Below are 24,246 nucleotides of genomic sequence, written 5' to 3'. Positions count from 1 at the left end.
ATATTACCTTTTAACTAGACTATTACAATAGGCTTTTACCAAGCCTCTTTGTTTTTAGAATTTCTTCATTCCATATTCTACATATTATGTCATTTTTGTATTTTTTTCTTTGGCTCAGAAACCGGCAATGACTTTCATTCACCTGAAAGCCCAAATTTAGCCCTTATTCAGAACTTTCCTCCTGTGACCACTTGAATTTCTTACCTGTGGCTATACATTCAAATACCTGGGGAGCTTTTAAAGTGATACTGATGCTCATGTCCCCGCAAATTTCTAGGATATTGTTCTTATTTATTTTCTTTTTAACAAAAATTTGTTTATAAAGCTGATAGAATTCTCAGGTGGAGCCAGGGTTGAAAATCACTGCAATGGTTCTTTATAGCTAAGAATTAGGAGCTCTTATCAATCTTCGCATATCACTGATATTTGCAAATATCAATTCAAATTAAGTCCAAGTGAACTGAATGTGTCATATATTGATCACCAACTAATCACCAAACTGCTGTATTTTCTTTTTTTCATCTGTTCTTTTTAGGTATATGTGACAATAGAGTGTATTTTGACATATTATATATATATATGTATGTATATATATATATACATATATATATATATACACACATACATACATACATACACACACACATATACATACACACACACACACACACACACACACACGGAGTATAACTTTTTCTAATTAGGATCCTGTTCTTACAGTTGTACGTGATGAGGAAGTTCACTGGTTGTATATTCATATATGAACATAGGAAAGTTATGTCCAATTAATCTACTGTCTTTCCTATCCCCACCCCATTCCCTTCCCTTCATTCCCCGTTGTTTAATCCATATGAACTTCTATTCTTCCCTCTACCCATCTTATTGTGTGTTAGTAGCCACCTATCAGAGAGAACATTTGGCCTTTGGTTTGGGGGGATTGGCTTATTTCACTTAGCATGATAGACTTCAGTTCCATTCATTTACCAGCAAATACCATAATTTCATTCTTCTTTATGGCTGAATAATATTCTACTGTGTATATATACCACATTTTCTTTATCCATTCATCTGTTGAAGATTACCTAGATTGGTTCCAAAGCTTAGCTATTGTGAATTGAGCCACTATAAACATGGATATGGCTGCATCACTGTAGTATACCAAGGAGTGGGATAACTGGGTCAGATAGTGGTTCCGTTCCAAGTTTTCTAAGGAATCTCCATACTGCTTTCCATAGTGGTTGCACCAATTTGAAGTTCCACCTGCAATGTATGAGTGAACCTTTTTCCCTCATAACCTCACCAACATTTATTGTTACTTGTATTCTTGCTATTTTCTTACCATTGCCCCTATACACAAGATACCTTAGTGACTAGATAGGTGCAGAAAATCAGTCTGTAGACATCCTCTTTGCACCTGCTACCATCTAGCCATCCAGAGACACTCTGCCCAGGATTCAGTGTCTCTCTTTATGTATCCTCAAGGGAGAGATATGATATCAAGCCAGCCCATAAGGAAGCAGGGAATTGTGTAGACTGGTGGGAGAAAGATGCTAGAGTTATAGGGAAAGGAAGAAAGGGATATTGTAAATAAGTGGGATTCAAATCATGAAACCCGAAGACAGAAACCCATATTGATAAAATTAGAATTAAAAAATAAAATTAAAAAAAAAGACAAAGAAAAAAGAAAGGATAATGACTACACAGCTGAAAAAGACCAACACACCTGGACTCTTGAGCCTCAAAGGCCAGGAGCTTGTTCTGCTCTCCCAAGATGTACAAGCACCATGTTTAGTTATCAGAGCTGAGAAGAGAGACAGAGGTGACATATGCATGATAGTCGGCCTCAGAAACACAGACTCTCCAGTGCTGAAAGAACTCTGGAAGGGCTGCTGGGGGTCAAGGTGGGACTGGGCTTTTCATGTGGTCATTCACACATACTCCTAGTTAAATGGGACCAAAGAGGAAGAAGAAATTCTTAAGCCTTTACATTGCTTTGAAGGGTACCAAACACCTTCAGAGGCAATGTGGGAGAAGCATTATTTAGCTGGGCCAGTATCCTAGTGTTTATGGCCTAAGAGACAAGGGCTTCAGCTTTCTATTGGTACAACAAAATTTTAAATGTGCTATCCCCTTTGCCTACTGATGGATTCTTCTGGGTTTCAGTTTCCCCGGTGAAAGGAGATGTTTTTAAGATGGGGTTGAGAGGATGGAGACTGCTTAGGTCAAATTCCAGTGAGTCCTGCAATTTTGGTCTGTTTTGAATGGATTTTGAAAACACAGTTTACAGACCAGACCAGATGTTGTTCCTAGAAAATAGTTTAAAACTCTTGGTATTGTATCATCCAGATACAATGCTTTAACCCCTCCTGGGTATGGAGACCCATTTATACAAGGATCTATAAAGCAAGTAAACCCAGAGTGGGGCTTCTTTTGGGGGGTGGGAGGCAGAGTACTAGGGAGTGATCTCAGGGACACTCAACCACTGAGCCATATCTCCAGCCCCATTTTGTATTTTATTTAGAGACAGGGTCTCAGTGAGTATCTCAATGAGTTGCTTAGCACCTCACTGCTGAGGCTAGCTTTGAACTAGCGATCCTCTTGTCTTAGCCTCCTAAGCCAGTAGGATTACAGGCATGCACCACTGCATCTGGCAGAGTGGGATTTCTGAGTCAAGGCTTGTTTTCTTTCTTTCTTTCTTTCTTTCTTTTTTTGATACTTATTTTTAGTTGTAGTTGGACACAAAACCTTTATTTTATTTATTTATTTTTATATGGTGCTAAGGATTGAACTCAGGGCCTCTCACATGCTGGGCAAATGCTCCACTGCTGAGTCACAACTCCAGACCAAGGCTTGTTTCTTTTTTGTGAGAAGCTTTGTGTGGAGCACTGAGAAGTCCTGTTTGGATCAGAACCACTGGAACATTATAGTCTAGAGAGAAAGCGCCCGGTTGAACATTTAAGACTTTGCTTCTAGGCCTATCTATTAATTCCCCAGCAAGTCAATTAATTTCCCATACTTCTCTAAAATCCCTAGAAGAGGGTGTTCTACCACTGAGCTACATCCTCAGCCCTTAGGGTCTTGCTAAGTTTCTCAGACTATTCTTGAGCTTGCCATCCTCCTGCCTTAGGCTCCTGAATGTCACTGAAGTCTTTACTCCTTCTTCTAGGCTTTGAAGTTTAGTTAGCTTTTGCCTAGTTTAGGTTAGAAATGGAATGTTGGGCTTACACAGTGTGTCTAGCAGCATTCATTGAGTCTGTTAGATCCAGAATCCAGTCCAATAGCCCTGCATGCTGTGTCCTTTGGTGATCAAAACTGTTTCCCTTAAAACAAGTCCCACATACTCTGGTGATTTTTCTCACTGGAAATTCACTCTAATAGCATGTATAGCCTGTTTCCCACAATTTGGTAGATTTTTTTTTAATGTTTTGTGTTGTTTTATTGTCTTATGTGAGTCATATCTGAACTCTCATGAAAATTCTCTTAGGACAAGGATCATGTTTGCTTTATACACCGTGTTAAATGCCTTTTACTCAGTATAGCACTCCTTATTGTTTAGCTGCTCCTTGAAATAGTATCCCTTGTGTTGAATCATATTTCAGGAAGCCAACTGGACCCATGTCTGAGCCTTGAGAAACTCTGCCCCCACGTTGTGAAAAGCCATCACAGCTCCTTGACTCAGTGTCATGTCTTGGGCCTGTGCTACAGCAGAGCTCTCCTTCTAGCTCCCAGAACAGGTGGTTGTCCTTCCCAACTGGCCCATTTAATGGGTTGTTAGAATAGGATGTACAAAGGCTGAAAGGGGGAGGAAAAAAGGAAGAAGGAAACAGGAGATCATGACACTGACATCTTGTTTAAGAAAACAAGGAAGGAAATAATTTAAAGGAGGACATTGGGGCTGGGCTGCATCCCCAGTACTGCAAAGGAAAAAGGACATCAGTGCTACCAGATGGCTCAGAATAGGCTTTCTGGACTAAAACCCAAACAAGTCCATGGGATCTTGCAGTTTGAGAGGCCTCCCCAGACAACCCCACTTAAAACCCTTCTATCTTCTACCCTGTTACATCACCTTCCTTACTGTCTGCATAGCACTGTCACTACTGGAATTGTTCTCTTTATTTATAGTTTTCATATATAAAGTACCATTCAAGAATAACAACTTTGTCTTGTTCACCTTGTATTCTCAGCATTCAGAAGAGTACCTGACACACAATAAGGTGTGAATAAACATACAGACTTGTCCAAAGTCAGTCAGCTAATAAATGGCAAAGCTTTGCTTTTGGGGTAATAGAGCAGTCAATATGCACATATTTTCAATGAATATTTTAAAGATCGTACAATTTTAAAAATAACTAGTAACACAGTGACTGGGAAGGTTGAGGCAGGAGGAGTGTAAGATCAAAGTCAACCCCACAATTTAGCAAAACCGTATCTCAAGAAAATAATAATTGGGGATGTAGCTTACTGGTAGAGTACCCCTGGGTTCAATCACCAGTACAAAAAAAATCAACCAGTTAATTACAGAAGGTATTATGGTTTGAATCTTAAGTGTTCCCTAATGACCCATTGCTACAGACTTGGTCACCAGCCTGTGGTACTGTTGGAAGGTGGTGGAACCTTGAAGAGTCAGAGCCCAGTGAAAGGAAATTAAGTCATTGGGAGCATGCTCTTGAAGGGAATATGGGAATTTGGTCTCTTCCTTCCTTCCTTCCCCTTTTTCTCTCTCTCTCCACCACAAGGTAAACACCCTTGCTCCACCACACATACCATGACATGATGTTCTACTTCACCACAGGCCAAAAAACAACAACAACAAAAAAAAAACAATAGAGCCAATGGACTATGGACTGAAACCATGAACAAAATGCATCTCTTTTTAAGTTGTCTAAGGTATTTTGTCACAGTGACAAAAAGCTGACTAACACAGAAGTTTATCATGTAAAAGAAATAAGTTAGAAAATAAAAACTAATATATAGCCATTCATTTTTTATTGAGAGGTGAATGATTAATGCAGTCTCACAAATTAAAACTTCTAGAATTTCTACAAGTTTCACAGAGGAGAAAAGTTAGAACTTTGATTGCTTTAATTAATAAGAAAGTGTTAAAAGAGAGCTAGGAATGTAGACCAGTGACAGAATTCTTGCCTAGCATATATGAGGTTCAATCCCCAGTGCTGTAAAAATAAATAAATAAATATTTCTTTATAAAATACATTGCCAGTGGTAGTAGAGCTTGCCTGCAATCCCAACAACTCAAGAGGTTGAGGCAGGTAGGTTGCAAATTTGAGGCCAGCCTCAGCAACTTAGTGAGATATTGTCTCAAAATAAAAAATAGAGCTGGGGATGTAGCTCAGTGATAAAGAGTATCCTTGGATCCAATCTAGTACCAAAAGAAAGAAAGAGTCAAAAGATTGAATCAAGTTCTCTAGGCTCAAATTAGAAAAAAGAAAACCAAAGGGGAAGAAGTAAATGGTAAAATAAAAATTTTAAAATAGTGATGAAATCACTATGTCAATCTTTGAAAAACCAGTAAAGTAGCCAAAGAGAAAAAAGAAAAATGTAAACAAAATTGAAAATGAGCAAGGGTTTGCAATGAAAGCATGATATAAGAAAGTTGTGTGTACACCTGGACTGATGAATTTGCTAGGTTTACTTTGGCTCACAGTTTTAGTCCAGATCATTGGCCCACACCTCATGATGGCCTTCTTACTGGCAGAGTCCCAAGGCCTTTCAGAGCATCACATGGCAAGAAATGGGGATCGTGTGTGTGTGTGTGTGTGTGTGTGTGTGTGTGTGTGTGTGTGTCTGTCTGTCTGTCTGTCTGTCTTCTGGTCTCTCTCCTTCTTATAAAGCCACTAAGTTTCAATCATAGGAACTTCGTTCATGACTTTATGTAATCCTACTCATGTCCAAAGGCCCCACCTGTGAGCCACCAGTCACTAAGTTTCCATCCTCCTAATATCTAATGAGGATTCAGTTTCAACACATGAACCCTTGAGTCACACTTAAACCATATCCAAACCATAGCACCAACATAATCATTCTTAAGTGCACAGTTCAGTAGTATTAAGGATATTTACATTATTGTAAAACAGATCTCTACAACATTTTCATCTTTTGAAACTGGACAGTAATTCCCCTTCCCCTCATCCTCAGCTCCTGGCAATCAATTTCTACTTTTGGTCTCTAAGAATTTGACTTCTTAAAATACCTCATAGAGGGGCTGGGGCTCAGCGGTAGAGCGCTCACCTAGAACATGTGAGGCACTGGGTTCGATCTTCAGCCCCACAATAAAATAAATAAATAAAATAAAGATATTGTGTCCAACTGCAACTAAAAAAATAAAAAATAAAATACCTCATAGAAGTGGAACCATACAGTATTTGTTTTTGTGACTGGCATATTTCACTTCATATAATGTCCTTATATGTTCATCTGATTTATAATATGTGACAGGATATCTTTCCTTTTTAAGGCTAAGTAATATTCTATTGCATGTATATACCACATTTTATTCATTCACCTCTTGGCTATTGTGAATAATGCCCCTATGAACTTGGGTATACAAAATCTCATGTTTTTAAACTGTTGTAGGCATGGGAAAAATAAGAAAACCAACATAATTTATTTTTAATGAATATAACCTAATAATGTAGATCCACATATATTTCACATCAATATCAATAATGCAGATGCAAAAATCCTAAGTTAAGCATTAATAAATTTATCAATATAGTAAGGAAATAATGGATCATAACTGCTAGCACATTTTGTGTATCCTCATTTAGAACTTGCCCATGATTCCCAAGCTGGTAAGAAATGGGTTGAGCTGGCAGCCTAGGTCTACCTGACCCCAAAGCCCATGATACATTTGGTGATTTTGTCCCTAGAAGAGAATTATGGCCTCATTAAAAGAAATCCACTAGCATAAAACATCACATAAAAAGACCAAACAAGGAACAAGAGTCTGTCCTAAAAAAGTATTTTAAGATAGAAAATCCATATCCACTTATGTACTAATTTTTGGTACTGAATATCAAACCCAGAGTTTCATGCATGCTAGACAATCACTCTACCATTGAGTTATGTTCCCTATTCTTTCTTTTTTAAGCTCCTCCAATAAATTAGAAAAGAAATAGGTTTCATTAACATGAGAAAATGTATCTTCTCCCAGCATCATTCTTAGTAAACAAATAGTGTTGTCACAGACAATATAAACGCGTTTCTAACTACTAACAGTGTCCTAAAGGATAATCTAGCCAAGAGTGTATTGCTGGAATGGAGACACACAGGTTTTGGCTACAAACTAAGTATCCATTTAGAAATCTGAAGATAATCAATTCCAGGAAGCAGTTAGACCAAATAAAAAAAGAGTGGCAAGGTTGCCCACCACGAGAGATTGTTTTAAAACTTTGTAAATAGATTTCCAGTACAGGGTAATAGCCAGTTGTAATTGGGGTAAGAGGATTTTCATTCATCCTAGAACTAAAAATATAAAACATCTTGGAATAGAGTTAATAGTAAATGTATAAATCTTATATGAAGAAAACTGCATGAAGAAAATCAGTGGAAAGACCAACACACTACATCCTAGGAGAAGACTCACTGCTTTACAGGTGTTAATTCACAAATTTAAATGCAAGTCTACTAAAGAAAAAAAAACCTTACATTTGAACTTGAAATGATTATTCTAAAATTAATCTGTAGTACAAGAAATAACCAATAAAAAATTGAAAAAAGAAGAATGTCAGAGGAAATTTTATTGCCAGATATCTCTTATTATAAACCTAAAAGTTAAAATAACATGATGCTGTCCAAGAGTAAGAATTCACAAATTTTACTGTTGAAGGGAGTAAGAAAGATCTAAAGTGTTTAAGTTGCCCAAGACCATAAAACTCCAAACAAGTGGTGTTGAACTTCCAAATCAATACTCAACCATACTGCAATACTGCCTGCTACAATATGATAAGATGTGTGTATTCAGAAAAACTACAAGAAAAATCATCAGAGCCAGGCATAATGGCACATGTCTGTAATCCCAGTGACTTGAGAGACTGAGTCAGGAGGATCGCAACATAGCAAGCTCCTCAAAATTTTAAAAAATGAATAAATACATAGAAAGGGCTGGGGATGTAACCCAGAAAAATGCCCTTGGGTTCAATCTCCAGTACCAGAAGAAGAAAGAGGGGGAAAGAGGAGGAAGAGGAGTAATCAGTATGTTAATATTAGTTATCAGGAGCATGTATTGTGTTTAAAATTAGACAAAAAGGACAATACCTCCTACATTTCAGAAACCACAACACCACTGTCCCATCAATGTGGGAATCCAGCCAAGGACTTATTCTTGGACAGCATCAGTGAAAGGGCCTTGGGAAAACTCTTGGGCGTAGAAGCAGAGACATGTCATATATGGAAACTTTCCATGCGGGTGACCTCACCGCTGGAACCCATTCAACATAAACCTTGCCTGCAAGAGCTAGTGGAGATCTTTGGACAAAACCTGGCAGAAAGAGAACCAAGAATGAACTGACCTAAACAGGGAATTGCTGGTCTGTGGCCTGCAGAAGTCCTGAGATATCCAGGATATTCAGCATATCTTCTCTATAATCAGTTCATGGGGAAGAATCGCTTTTACCATCCTCACCCTCCTCCAGAAAAGAACTCCCACAATGGCTCATGTTTTATTTCTGTCTTTTTTTCTGGGCCTAAGTGAGAACACAGGATGTTACTTATGTTGGACAAATAGTAATGGGTTATTGGTGGGTGACCGAAGTGGAAACATCTCCTAGGCTGAAGGAAGTAAGTCTATTCTTAGATATTCCTCCACCGTTCCCTGTAGTTTCACCATCCTCAGCAACGCAGTCTCCTATCTTCATTTCACTTTTCTTTAAAAACAGTTAATGGCACCAGGCATGGTGGCATCCACCTGTAGTGCCAGCCCTCAGGAGACTAAGGCAAGATCACTTGAGCCCAGGAGTTTGAGACTAGACTAGTCAACAAAGTGAGACCCCTATCTTACCAAAAGATCATATCAAAAGCATATACCAAAGCACAATTTCCATCTCAACACACCCTCCATGTCATCTACAGCTTTGGTCTCTTTGCCACCTTGAATAGCTCTTGTGCCCACCTCACCATATTTAAATACCTGTGTCTAGAATATTTCCAACCCAGCCTAGTGTGCTACACCTTTCCCATGACGTAGGAGCTTTAAATTATTTTTAATTAAACTATAGTGGGATCAGGATAATGTCACACAGATATTTCAGTTCTTGGTCCCAACATTACTTTGAAAGCACAAGGTCTCTGATTATGACCCTTGAGACTTCAGCTGGCCCAGGACAAGACCATGAAAAGAGAACAGAATTCCATGTTAGTGCAAATTCTTTTAATTGCACTGACAGAAACCTCAACTCAATCTGGCATTCAGACGCAGCTGAATCCAGTGTCCAACGAGGTTCATTTTGTATTCATCTCTTAATGTTTGTTCATTTATTTAGGTTATTCCACTGGAGTAGCTTTGACAACTGTAGTTTCAGAGCCCATTATCTTGCTAAATTCAACAGAAAAAGAGAACTTCTGGGAGAAATAGTTCTGAAATTGAGTTGTTGGGTTATGGCTTTGGTCATGACTTCACTCTTGGGCCAATCATTGTAGTCAGGGGGATTGGATGCTCTGATTGGCCAGGCCTGGGTCTATGGGTCAGGTACCCCCATCTGAGCCACAGGCACTAAGAGTGCAGAAAATTCACTTCCAAAGAAAATCAGTGGCATTAGTAATAGAAAGGGAAGTAGATCCCGGGCAGGCAGAGGCAACCAGTATCCATGACAGGACCCTAGAAAAAAGAGCTAGGGCTTCCCATCACCACTGTGGGCAGTGAGTTAATAAAATGTAAATGGGAAAGAGTTCTATTGTCTTTATATAATAGCATCTGGACTATGGGGTTGTGACCCTCTCCCCAAAACCTGGGTCATATACATCCAGGCCATGGGTCATTCACTTCATCTGCATTTACTGAGCACTTACCATAAACAGACCACTGTTTAAAGTATGCAAAAAGTTCTGCTATGCTCCCTGTCCTCAAGAAGCAGTAGTAGACTAAAACAAAGGAGCCATACTCTCCTAACAGAGTCCAAGAGCAATTTCTTCATGATTGATGAATGTATTCAGGAAGATGAGCACCAGCTTCTCTGTAACTGTTGAGAACCCAAGTGGGACCTTGGTGTTTTCATTTTAGTTTACTTATTACTGCCCTTTCAATTCATCCAACATATATTTACCATATACCTCATAGGTGCCAAGTCCCCTCAGATTTAATACATCTAGGCTCTAGAGACCTTGTAAAAAGAATTTCAGACAGTTTCCCAGGACATGTAAAATATTACAAAAAGAAATTAAATTGAATGAGAGAGGAATAGAAAAATCAAACATGCAACTAAATGGATCTAGTAATAAAAGAAAAACTATAAACCATGATCACTTACATTCTCTCTATGGATAGACCTATGATGTATGATGTCATAATTTGTACAATAATCTCAAACATCAGATAGAGGAGCTCGGATTTTCCATATGAAGGATGGCATCTCATGGAAGCACAATATAGAATAACAATAATTCTATGGGAACTCGGGTGGGTGCAATAGATAACCCTGCTGTGACACCTAGTTGTCTGCTATCTGATTTAACCTTGGGATTATTTGTCATATCTGGGAGTTCAGCTGGACTGAATGGGTTTTAAATAACTCCAAGTTTTTCTTTGTTGACACTTTAATAAGTATTTAGTGACAGTGAGCTTGGAATCCTTATCTTTGGCCAGTGCCTAGCATGTAGCTGCCATTCTTTATTGGCAACTTACTAAAATCTGAGGCTCTGGATTTTCAACTGTTTTTGTCTTGTTTGAACAAAATTCAACAATGGGAAGTAACAGAACCTATGGCCCTCTTACACCTTGAATTCCACTTTACAGTGGAAAAGGAACTCGCAGTAACACAAAGGTTTCTGTATAAGCAAATTCCAAGAATCAAGTTTTGGACAACTTGGCTAACATTGGGAATAACAATTACCCCAAATTCAGGAATAATATGGAAATTAATACCTACTTGGGTGCTAACTTTAACACTAGAGGTTTTGATCTTTAACCTTTCTTTCTGTCCATTATTAGCTAGTAGACTCTGTATATGTTACAGACCATTCCTTGTCCAAAAAAATAAGGCCTTATCATCACAGTGAAAAAGAATCTCTTCCTCCCTCCCTCTCACAGAAAGGGGTGTGCAATGAACTGATCCAAACACAGCACCAGAAAAGTACTTGGTTTCAGTACTAAACCCAGCTCTGCCCTCAGGAAAGCTATTCTACTCCTCTGACCCTCAAGGAGAATAGCAGTACCCAATCCATTCACCTGTGGCCCAGAACTGAGGAAAGGCCAATAAAAGTTGCAAATAATTTAATATTATTCTTATTGCCATATGGCCCTATTTGCACAATTTTTTGAAGAACTGCTATAGAATCGGGGTAGAATAACCAATGAAACAAACAGATCTTTCATTTGAGTTAGAGGAGGCATAGATTTTCCTTCTTCCAGGAAAGTAAATAGGACTTTGGGGCTAGTCAAAAAGAGTCAAGTCCATACAGTAAAAAAGAAATAATAAGGGCTAGGGTTGTGGCTCAGTGGTAGAGCTCTTTCCTAGCATGTGTGAGGCACTAGGTTCAATCCTCAGCACCACCTAAAAATAAATAAAATAAATGTATAAAAAATATGATAACATTATTTTTTAAAAATAAAATAAGTAAGTAAATAAATAAAAGTATTAAAAGTGACACCATGTTTTTAAAAAAAGAAATAATAAACATGACTTATAAGACAATAAATAACAGAGGGTTTGAGTCCATGATTTAGGACCATTAACAACTCCAGAGGCAAAGTTGCCTGGGTGTGTTTTAGGTTGCTCAAGTTTAAAAGCAGAAAGCCTGGGGCAGTAAAGTATCATGACCCAGCACTTACCAGTCAGAGGCTGGCCTCATATTTCTAAAGTTTGGGGCAGTCACTATGAGATGTTATGAAGTAAAGTATTTTTAAGACAGTAAAATATGTATTATAAACCTTCTCAGGGAACCACAGTCACTAACACAAAATGAGGGAAAGGGTTCTGCTTTTACTTAAAAGCCACCCTTCAGGGGTGGCAGACCTGTGTGTGAGGTAAAGAGCTTAACCTCCAAGAAAAGCATCCATTGGGGAGGCTAACTGTACTTCTAGAACCTTCCCTCTAGTGTTCCTTCCCCATACTGTCACCACAACATTTCCTATCTCCAGGGTGAGGATAGGCACCTGAGGAACCCCAAGTGCTTTCCAGGAAGGTTAAGCATGGGGGTTGAGGTAAGGGTACTGCTTAATAAAAGGAAAAAATGATCAAGGCTGGGGTTGTGGCTCAGTAGCAGAGCACTTGCCTAGCATGTGTAAGTGCCTGCATTTGATCCTCAGCACCACATAAAAGTAAATAAATGAAACAAAGGTATTGTGTCCATTTACAACTAAGAAAATATTTTTTAAAAAATACTCCTGTGTATTTACACACATATTAACCCTTTCTGTTGTTTTCTATTTCTTCCTGCATCTCAGTACTTTTTGCTGGGATCATTTTCCTCCTGCCTGAAGAGCTCTCTACATGGCAAATCTGCTAGTGAGGAATTATCTCAGTGTTTGCTTCTTTGAAAATGTCTTTCTTTTTCCTGGATATTTTTACAGGGTATAGAATTATCAATTGCAGGTATTATCATTCCACATTTGAAAGACTTCATTTCACCATGAGACATCCTATGGAATCTTATTGTTGTTCTTTCAAAGGTCACATTTTCCTCCTGTTGCTTTTCGGTTTTTCTCTTTTAGTTCCCCTGTTAGATAGGCTAGTTAGCCATACACAGGTGGGCAGAGGGAAAGTAAAATGAAGGACAGACATTAGGCCTATGCACCAAGAAGAATCTAGAAGCCATAAAACTGAAACTGTGGGAATCTTATCTCAACAGGCAAACATTAGAAAATGAGATCTGGAATGCCCAACCTTCAAACTGTATCCCTTGAGGAAATTATTACTTAAAATCCTGGGGACTCTAAGACAGATAAGTATCTGAAAAGTGGGGTCTGGTCCATCAAGACCCCCAGCTACAGCTCCTTATAACCCCTCAAGGGGCACTGTGGTTTTCAGATAAGTGCCATCATTATCTCTTGCAACCAACTATGTCACAACCACCCTGTCAACCTGGATATCCAGGCCCTCACAGAGGAAGTTGCTGGGGGCTATCCAAAGGGTAATAAACCAATTTAGGGGAGACAGGGAAATCAAGGCAAGAACAAAGGACTTAGATTTCTTAAAAACTCCAGCCCTGTTGGCACCACACTGTGTCCTCTCTTCCAGGTGGTCCAAGCAACCCCCAGGCTGTACTTAACCCTCTCCTTTCCCTCTATGAAACTTTTGCTAACTACTCTTGTGTTTTGCTTGAGTTCCTTCTGGTAGTCACAAGAACCAGCACCTGAGGACTATGGTGGCTGCCTGGGCTCAACCGGGCAGGCCCCAGCTCCATAACACCCCTAAAACATTCTGATTCTCCTCTGATGGGCTTAAGAATGACTTTCATTGTATTTTTCCCACCTGGCATTCAGAGCACTTCTTCAATCTGTAACTGAATGTATTTTCATCAGTTTTAGAAATTTCTTGGTCTTTGTTTTCCCTGATATTCTTTCTGTCCCATTCTCTTTTTCTTTCCCTTCAGGGCTTGCAATTGCACGTGTTACCATATTCCAAATATCTCTTTACCATATTTGCCATATTCCAAATCTCTTTTTTATATTTTTTATCTTTTCCTCTCTGTGCCTTGGTCTGGATGTGTTGTACTGAACCACCTTTCATTTCATTCTCACTTCAACATGTTCAGGTTAATATGTGAATTAATATGCAATTAAACTCGTATTTTGTATTTTTTTTTTGTTTTTGGTCAATGGACAAGTATTTATTTATATGCTTGCTGAGAATCAAACCCAGGGCCTCGCACTTGCTAGGCAAGTGCTCTACCACTGAGCCACAACCTCACCCCTGTATTTTTGTATTCTTAATTTCAGAAAAATAACTTAAGTTATTCACAATAGAGTTTTTTAGATTCCATATTTTTACTCAATATTTTCATTTTATCATCTGTTTTTTTAAAAATTTTTTATTTGCTCTTTTTAGTAATACATGACAGTAGAATGTATTTTTGACATATTATACATACATGGAGCATAATTTCCCATTCTTGTGGTTATATATGTTGTGGAGTTGTACAGGTCATATATTCATATATAAACATAGGAAAGTTATATCCAGTTCTATCTACTGTCTTTCTTTATTATATCTCCCCTCCCATCTCCTTCTTTCCCCTTTGTCTAATCCAATGAACTTCTATTCTTCCCTCCCACCCCATCCCAATCCCTGCTAATTCTGTGTTAGCATCCATATACCAGATAGAACATTTGGGCCTTTAGTTTTTTGGAGATTGGCTTATTTCATGTAGCATGATAGTCTCCAGTTCCATCCGTTTACTGGCAAATGCCATAATTTCATTCTTATTTATAGCTGAGTGATGTTCCATTGTGTATATATACCACATTTTCTTTATCCATTCATCTGTTGAAGAGCACCTAGGTTGGTTCCATAGCTTAGCTATTGCGAATTGAGCTGCTGTAAACATTGATGTAGCCCCATCACTATAGCATGCTGATTTTAAGTCCTTTGGGTACATATCAAGGAGTGGGATAACTGGGTCAACTGGTGGTTCCATTCCAGGTTTTCTGAGGAATCTCCATACTGCTTTCCATAGTGGATGCACCAATTTGCAGTCCCACCAGCAATGTATGAGTGTACCTTTTTCCCCACATCCTCACCAACATTTACTGTTATTTGTATTCTTGATAACTGCTATTCTGACTAGAGTGAGATCTCCCCTGTTTTCTTTTTTTTTTTTTTAAAGAGAGAGTGAGAGAGAGAGGGGGACAGAGAGAGAGAATTTTAACATTTATTTATTTTTTCTTAGTTCTCGGCGGACACAACATCTTTGTTGGTATGTGGTGCTGCTGAGGATCGAACCCGGGCCGAACGCATGCTAGGCGAGCGTGCTACCGCTTGAGCCACATCCCCAGCCCTCCCCTGTTTTCTTAACTATATTAATCATGGCTATTTGAAACTAAATTATTTGAAAGTCTATGTCCAATTTTTCTAAAATAGAGATAGGCTATAGTCTGTTTCTATTTTTTCTCTCGCAATCCTATTTCCTGATATTCTTGATAAATTTTTTCTCCAGTACTGGGGACTGAACCCAGGGGTGCTATACCATTGATCTATATCCCCACCTTTTTTATTTTTTATTTTGAGACAGGATCTCACTAAGTTGCCCAGACTGACCTTGAACTTGGCAGTCTTCCTGTCTCGGCCTCCAAGTAGCTGGGATTACCCATAACTGCAGTTTTTATAAGGTCTGGTCTCTGTAGAAGAATCTATATGATGAAAACTTTAAGATGTTAACAAAGAACCTAAAGTTTTGGATAAATGGAGACATATCATGTCCAACAGTTTAAAGATCTAAAATTTTTCTGAATTAATATATAAATTCAATGTAATTCCAATTAGAATCTCAAAACTTTTAGAGGATAAAGTAAGAGACTTTCAAAAAAATATTTAAAAGATTTTCTGGGAGAATAAATGAGTAATAATAACCAAAAACAAATTGAAAGAGAGTAAAGATGCAGTTTTTACTTCAGCGGATATTAAAACCTAAAGTTCTACTTACAACGATGAAATGAATAAATAGAAATACAAAGAGAAAGAACCAAGTATAGAAAGAGGGACTGTTTAAAACATGAGATAGCAATAGTTAATAAATGATGTTGACTAGTTACTGAGTGATGTTGGGTAGTACCCGTGGGGGACTAGAGGAGCCAAGGGAATTTGAATCTTATCTCATAGTTTACATTAGAATAAAGTTGGGTTAAAGATTTTCATATAATAAAATAAAAAATGAACATGACACAACAAAACACTGTGAGCATTTTCAGGACTATGAGTTAGGGAATGCTTTCCCCAAAACAGCCCCAAAATAGAAACCACAAAGGATAAGACAGTACATCAGGAGTTACAGCATTGTTTATCTAGGGAGGCTGATTGTCTGGAGAGTTTCACGGAAGCCTGATTTGGTTATGATAGTGATTATCAGGGGTTGGAGGGGCCGGAAGGAGGAGAGAAAAGGGGAAGATGTGTGTCAAAGGACTCACCGTAGCAGATACATAGGGTCAACAAGTAGGAGATCTAACTACATCATGAGGACCATGGCCAATGCAACTGTATTTGGACTTGTAGATTCGCTGATCTGGTCCATCACAAAAAGTAACTATGTGCAATGATGGTACTTCAAAATCCACTGCACTGAAGTAACCATTTTACTATCTACAAGTACCACAAAATATCAAGTTGTAAACCTCAAATATATGCCCTGAAATTTATTTTTAACGATTAGACTCACTGAGCACTGAAAATGGGAATATTTTACTGCATGTATGTTTTCCCTTAAGTGAAAAAGAGGTAAAATAAGAGTTTCTTCAAAATTATTCTAAAATAATTCAGGAATAATTAACAAAAGTAGGAATATTTGCAATATTAGTGCATACAAAAGACTAATTAATATCTTTAACTGAATAGTCATTATAAATCAATTAGAAGGGATTAAGCAACCTAATAAAACTCAAAACACTCAAACAGGAGATTCCAAAAAAAAAGAAGATATACAAATTAACAGCAAATGAGAAAATATGTGTAACTCACTAATAACCAAATAAAGGCAAATTAAAACCTGGAGCAGCATTATTTTTTACCTATCAGGTTGCAAAGATTAAAAGCTTTGATGCTTTCTAGCTAGGTTGTAGAAAATGGAAATGAGCACTCTCATACATGAAGGTCTGGCTTAGTAAATAATTTACAATTAAAATGTGTATTCTATTTAACAAGAGACTTTCTTTTTCCCCCAAATGTTGCTGGGAATTGAGCCTAGGACCTCATGCATGTTAGGTAAATGCTCTACCACTGAGCTATCTCCCCAACCCTGAGACTTCCTTTTTTAAAAAAAAATAAATAAATAAAATAAAGGTATTGTGTCCAACTACAATATATATATATATATATATATATACTTTTAAAGCGCATCATCACACTGTTGTTTATAGTAGTGACAAATTGGAAACCAGTTAGCCAATTGGTAAAAGACTGACTCAAAAAATATATGAAACAGATGGGGGTGAAAATCTTTATTTATGGACACAGAAAAGAGAGATTATGAGACATTCTGTTATATGATAAAAGTAGGATTTGTTTATTTCTTCATTTAACTGGTATTTACTGAGTGCCTACGTATGTCACACTCTCCTTAGTCACAGGGATACAGCCATGAGTGAGAGCAAAGAAATCACTGTCTTCCTGGAGCTGGCATCCTAGTGGCAAGTGAAAGATAATAAAAGCAAAATAAATGATGTGGCATATTAAGCAGTGTTTAGGGTATGGTATCATTTTTCTCAATGTGTGTACGTATTGAAAATGTCAAGGAAGATTTCAGTTCATAGTGGTTATCTGGATGGTGGGGATTTTTCTTTTGTACTTCACACTTTGGTATTGCTGAAATGTTCTGACTATTTACTCATTTTGAATCATAAGAAATAATGCATTTTTACCTTGACAAAGATAAAATGATAAAAAATTATTTTAAAGCGGATTGAAATAAATATTAGCTATTTTCTTCCCTTAAAGATATTGGAAGATTAAGTGGAAGAAACCTTTTCATGTTAAAAAGAAAAATTAGAGCAATAGACATTCTTGCTCCTCACTGGTGGGAATGTCAAATGGGACAGTCACTTTGGAAGACAAATTTGGACGTTTCTTACAAAACTAGCCATATTCTTACCAATAGATCCAGAAAATTGCACTTCTTAGTGTTGAGAACTAGAAACCAGAAACCTGCACGGGGATATTTCTGCAGCTTTAGTCATAATTATCAAACCTTGGAAGCACCAAGATGTACTCCGGTGGGTAAACTGACAAACCTCAGTACATCCAGTCAATGGAATATTATTTAGCATTAAAAAAAAAATGAGCTATCGAAGGCAACATAATGCCTATTACTAAAAAAGAAAAATTAACCTGAAAAGGCTACATAATGTGTGATACAACTATTTGACAATCTGGAAAAGGCAGTCTATGGCTGCTGGGGGTTGGGGATCAGGGGTCAAGAAGGAAAAAATAGGCGAGGATTTTTAGGGCAGTGAAACTACCCTAAAAATTATTATACCATAAGGATGGATGCATATCATTACTCATTTGTCAAAAACAATAGAATGTACACCACCAAGAGCAAACCCTAATGTAAACTAAGGACTCTGGGCGATAATGGGCCAGTATAAATTCATTGATTGTTAACAAATGTACATTCTCTAATGTGGGATGTTGATGGAGGACAGGATACCTATGTTGATTAGGACTATATGGAAAATCTTTGTAGTTTCTTCTCACTGTTTCTGTGAACATGTAGCTACTCTAAAAAAAAAACAGTCCTTTTAATTTGCCTATGAATATGGGCAAATTGAAACACTTGTTCTCTGTTAGGGGAATATAAAATGGTGTGATGGCTATTTTTAAAAACAAACAGTACAGCAGTTCTTCAAAAACATTAAAAATAGAATGACCATATGATCCAGCAACTCTGCATCTGGGTATAAAGTCAAAGGTAGGGTGAAAGTAAGGTTCAAAGGCTATTTGGATGCACACCTTCAGAACAGCATTATTCACAATACCCAAGAAGGAAGGAACCCCAGTGTCCTCCAATAGATGGATGCATAAAAAGAATGTGGTATATATTGTGAAAGTTGTTAGATTCAAAATGGAGTCACCTTGTCAACTAGAGCCAAGGAAGGCCATTGAGGGGGTGGGTGAGAGCTCTCACACGATTTGCCTGATAACAGGAAATATTACAAGGACAGCTGTCTATTCAAGAACACTTGCCTAACATGCTATCTCACAAGCCAACAAAACAGCCTCCTATGACTTTTTAAGATTATAAGTTTTACTTAGTGACAACCTGCACCAATGAACTTTCAAAACAATTTACATAGTTTTTCTCTTTCCCAATAAACTTCCTCTGTTCTCTGATCATACCTGAGGCTATCCAGGACAGTGTGTGTCTCTCAAATTGAAATTTCATTTTCATGTTTGATTCCCAAATAAAAGTTTCCTTATTGTAGATTACCCCACCCCTGTTTTTTGAATGTTGATCATACATACAATGACATATGATTCAACCTTAAAAAGGAAAGAAATTCTGATTTAAGCTATGGCATGTGTAAAGCTTGTGGACATTTTGATACATGAAATAATCCAGTTGCAAAAAAAAATGCTGTATGATTCCATAGATAGGAGGTACTCAGAGTTGTCATATTTATAGAGGCCAAAAATATAATGGTGATGCCAGGGACTGGTGGGAAGGGAGCAGTATTGTTCAAAAGATCTAGAGTTTAGTTTTGGAAAATGACAATGTTCTGGTGATTGATTCAACAACAATATGAAAATACTTAACACAATGGAACTGTGCATGTAAAAATGGTTAAGATGATAAAATTTTGTTTTCTTATGTGTATTTTACCACAATTAAAGTTTTTTATTTAAAAAAAAATTGAAAGAAGTACTTAGCCTTCTTAAGGATGTTATGAAGGACAAACTACAAAAAGGAAAGACATTTGATTTAATTTCAGTGAGACAAATTTCAGTGGACAATATCAAAAGGCAAATGTCAGCCAGGCACAGTGGTGCACTCCTGTAATCCCAGCAACTCGGGAGGCTGAGGCAGGAGGATAGCAAGTTTAAGGCCTGGGCAGTTAGCAAGGCCCTGTCTCAAAATAAAAATTTTAAAAAGGCCTGAGGGTGGAGCTCAGTGCATAGAAAGCCTCTGCCACCTGGTTTGCCCTCCCCCCTCCTTTCTCTTATCCAATTCCTGGCATACCCCAGCTTCCCTAAGCACTTCCTGAGAGCTCCAGTTTCTTCAGCTCATCCCCCTTTCTGGTCTCCGGGCTGTTTAAACCCTGGGTCAACAGACTTCCCTGTTTTGTTTTGTTTTGTTTTTTTCCCTCTTTAATGTATTGTCTTCTTTTTATTTTATTTTATTTTCTATTTTTTTAATTAATTTTTTAAAATTGACATATGCTTTTTATTGTTTATTAGCAGATTGTGCCAACATAGGTATGAATATCCACAAAAACAGATGTCCCTATCTGAACCCTGACCACGGTGCTGAATGATTTGAAGGAAATTGAGCCAATCCTGACACTGTTAAAACCCTTTAGATCCCTGATCAAGTCAAGGGAGACTCGTGTCTTGTCCCTGCCTTGTCCTCATCCTTGCCTAGGAAGGAAGACTCAGGAGAAGGGGGAGTTTATGGCCCTAGCACTTAGTGTCAAGCTGCCTGCCTCCAGCAGTCAGAAGCCAAGGCACCCTGTCCCTGCTTAGACAGCTCACATCTCACTCAGCCTCTGCTATGCAACAGGCTCCAGGAAGCCCTCTTCCTCCAGGATTCATTCCCTCAGGAAAGCTTCCACAGGGCCTGGAATTTAGACTTAGGCCATTAAGCACTGAGACCAGTGATCAAAAATGAGTTAAGTGGGGCTGGGGTTGTGACTCAGTGGTAGAGTGCTCACCTAACACGTGTGAGGCACTGGGTTTGATTCTCAGCACCATATAAAAATAACTAAATAAAATAAAATTATTGTGTTCATTTACAACTAAAAGAAAAATATTTTTTTTAAAAAATGAGTGAAGTTTTCCTACTGATGACCAGTGTCCCTAATGATGAGTAAAGGCCATCAGGTAAAGCCTTCCCTAATCCTCCTCTGGTCTTTTAGCAGAGGACACTCCTTTTCCACATCACCCTTGCCTGAGTTCTCAGCTAATGGGAAAGCTAGACCTGCACTAGGCCACTACCTAGAACTCCCTGCCCAGGGCCTCCAGTGTGTGCCTCTATCGAAGGGTAGTTTTCCTGGACACCTGGGTTTGGGGATGAGGCTTGTAAAACACAGATGACTGAGCTTCCCACAACTTCTGATTTAATAGGTCTGGGTAAACCCTGAGGAACGACAGTTTAGACAAATGCCAATGTCATGCTGGTGCTACATGTTGGTGGCTCCACAATTAGGTAACAACTGGGTTTAAAAATGGAGCAAGGTCAGGAAAGCCAATCAAGAAGCTATGGCCTGGGGCTGGGGTAGTAGCTCAGTGGTGGAGCACTTGCCTAGCATGTGTGAGGCACTGGGTACGATTCTCAGCATCACATATAAATAAAATAAAGGTACATTTACAACTAAAAAAAAAAAAAAGCTATGGACTGCTGGGTGCGGTGGTGCATACCTGTAACCCCAGTGGCTCAGGAGGCTGAGGCATTAGGATCACTAGTTCAAAGCCAGCCTCAACAATTTAGCAAGACTCTAAGCAACTCACTGAGACTCTGTCTCTAAATTAAAAAAGAAGAAGAAAGAAAGAAAGGAAGGAAGGAAGGAAGGAAGGAAGGAAGGAAGGAAGGAAGGAAGGAAAATGGTGGTGGTGGTACCAGGGATTGAACCCACTGAGCCACATCCCCAGACCTTTTTGATATTTTATTTAGAGACAGGGTCTCACTGAGCTGCTAAGTGCCTCGCTAAATTTCTGAGTCTGGCTTTGACTCACAATCCTCCTGCCTCAGCCTTCTGAGCCACTGGGATTACAGGCATGCCCCACTGTGCCTGGCTAAATAAATTTAAAAGGGGCTGGGAATTGGCTCAGTGATAAGCACCCCTGAGTTCAATCCCCCATACGGGGAAAAAAAAAAAAAAAGCTATGGCCCACTTCAGGCCAGACAGGTGCAGAGCCTAAAGAAGGGAGAAAAGGAGGACACCATGGAAACACACTTCAGGACCATCATGAAAAGTACCCAGGTGATTGTGGGGCATGAGGGAGAAAGAGGCTTCTAGATTAAAGGACTGTGAGGAAGAACTCAGAAGGAGGTAACCCGGGGAGACACAGTGGCTTTGTGGATATGGGAAATTCAGTCAGTTTTGGATAGCTGAGCTTGAAGAGTAGAGTCACCAGGATGGAGCTCTCCAATAGGCAGTTGGTGCCTTCCTTCTGGATCAGGTGTGAGGTGTTGGGACTGTGGCATCATGGAGTTGGAATTGCTACAGAACTGATAGCTGATGTTGAGGGACATGAAACAACTCCCCAGGGAGAGTACACAAGTTTTTTTTTAAAAAAAAAAAAAAAAAGAGGAGGAAGAACCACAGAATTCTGGAAGTTTCTGAGACTTAAGAGTCTTGTTAGGTATGCCTCAACCCTGAAGCAGTTTCCTTGGCCTGCAATTCTCAGTATTTTGGGGACAAGTAGAGGTAATCCAGCAAGGAACAGGAGAGAATGAAAGTCCAGGGCAGCAAGCAAGTAGGGCACATGAGATCCCTTCCCCAGTAAAGATGGTATTTCCTTTTAGCTTTCTGGGCTTGCATCAGATAAGGCACAACAGTGCACATTTGGGGGACACTGAACGAGTGTCCTAGGCAGACCCCAGGGCAGTGGGTAGCAGGCCTGAGGAGGGAGGTGTGGACAGAAGAGGCCCACTGCCATTCTTGGTATGGTTCTCTCTCCGGGAGCAGAGCGGCATCTGGCCTTGCTCTGGGCAGCTTATAAGGCCTGGTGTGAGTTTTGTTTATGCAAGTGCAGCCTAAAAGGAACAAATCCACCAGCACTGGGGCTGTTGCCACTCGAATCCTTTTGCATACATTTTTCAAATGATAATTCACTCTACCAACCCCTCCTCTACACCCCCCCCAAGGCCAATTTATTGAAAAAACCACCTTATATGGTAATATTGCTAACACACCGTCAGCTGGCCTTTTTAGGGACTCTGTTTAAAGAAGATCCGCCTCTGGGGTTTTATATTGCTCTGGTATTTCTGCCAAAGACACAGCAGCCCTCAGTCACTGGGAGAAGGACCTCTCACACCCTCGGTGAGTACCACACAGCTTCTGCAGCCTCTTCCTTTCTGGGGCTGCCTGGCCTCTGGGTGCAGGAGGAGCCTCCAGATTGGCCTGGCTTCCATGACGCTGGCCCAGGTCACAAACGTCAAGGCTCTTGGTGGCAGCAGTGCCTGCAAGCACATTGCTGCCTGCCAGGAAAAGCCATTTCTGGCCAGGGAGCATCCTGGGGCAGGGGCAGCTTGGAACCATGTTCCCTGCTCTTAGGCCAGGAGGCTGCTGGGATGTGGCGCCTGTAGTCTCTACTTGCCCGGCTCACTCAGATGTCCTTTGTCATGGGTCAGAATGTCTGGGAGGGTGTTTTAGGAAAGCAGATATTTTGCAGAAAAACAGTATCTTCTCAGGGTATTTGATGGTCCTGGTGTCCATGAGATGTCTATGTTGGGAATACAACGTTATTTTCTTTCATTCTCCAAGTAAGTCTTTCTGTTCTTTGGTTTGTGCTTGCTTGGCTGATGTAGAGAATTTTCTCCATCTCTGAAAGTTCTAGGTTCATTGTAGATGAGGAAAAGTCAAGGGTAAGGTAGGGACAAGTGTCCTGTGTCCTTGGTTTTAGGGCTGGAAGGCACTTTGAAGCCAATTAATTTATTCTCCTCTAATGAGAACAATGAGGTCCAGAGAGGCTAAGCAACTCATTTGAAAGACTCACACACACTCATCTGCAAAATAACCTGTGAAGGCCGTGGTGCCCCAAACACACACACACACACACACACACACACACACACACATGCACAAAGAATCAAAAGGAAGTGAGATAGAGAGGCCAATTCTATTTCTGTGGTCTGAATCCACTAACATCTTTTTTAACAGCTGAGGCAGGTTGGTGTCATGGTACAGGGCCTTGGAGGCAGACTGGTAGCCAAAGTTAGTGAGTAACCTCAGTTTTCTTACCTATAAAATGAGGTAATGGTAACAATATACTAATTAGCTCTATAGTAAGGACTAAATATATAAAGTGCAGCACTCAGACTAACATGGTCAGGGCCTGGTCGTAAGTCTTCAGACTATAAGAATCCCCTAGAAGGCTTATTAAAACAGATCACCCCACAGTTACCCCAGATTCTGATTTAGTAGGCTAGGGGTGGGACTGATGATTTGTATGCCCAAGCAGCTCCTAGATGATGCTAAGATTGCTG

General features: G+C 39.2%; 1 protein-coding gene across 2 annotated transcripts in view; it reads left to right on the top strand.

Moving 5' to 3' along the window:
- Nucleotides 1-24,246, top strand: part of Actg2 (actin gamma 2, smooth muscle) — a 45,403-nt gene that overhangs the window by 985 nt on the left and 20,172 nt on the right. Inside the window, exon 1 of one of the 2 annotated variants that reach the window (XM_005329346.5) lies at nucleotides 22,948-23,080. The exons of the other annotated variant lie outside the window; for it this stretch is intronic. The gene's annotated coding sequence lies outside the window, so the exon portion shown is untranslated. Of the gene's footprint in view, nucleotides 1-22,947; nucleotides 23,081-24,246 lie in introns of those variants that run through there. 2 annotated transcript variants of the gene reach the window in all.

The sequence above is a fragment of the Ictidomys tridecemlineatus genome, chromosome 12 (assembly GCF_052094955.1).
Source record: "Ictidomys tridecemlineatus isolate mIctTri1 chromosome 12, mIctTri1.hap1, whole genome shotgun sequence".
NCBI classification, from domain to species: domain Eukaryota; kingdom Metazoa; phylum Chordata; class Mammalia; order Rodentia; family Sciuridae; genus Ictidomys; species Ictidomys tridecemlineatus.
Note: the sequence above shows the minus strand (reverse complement) of the source record. Positions and strands in the feature narration are given on the sequence as shown.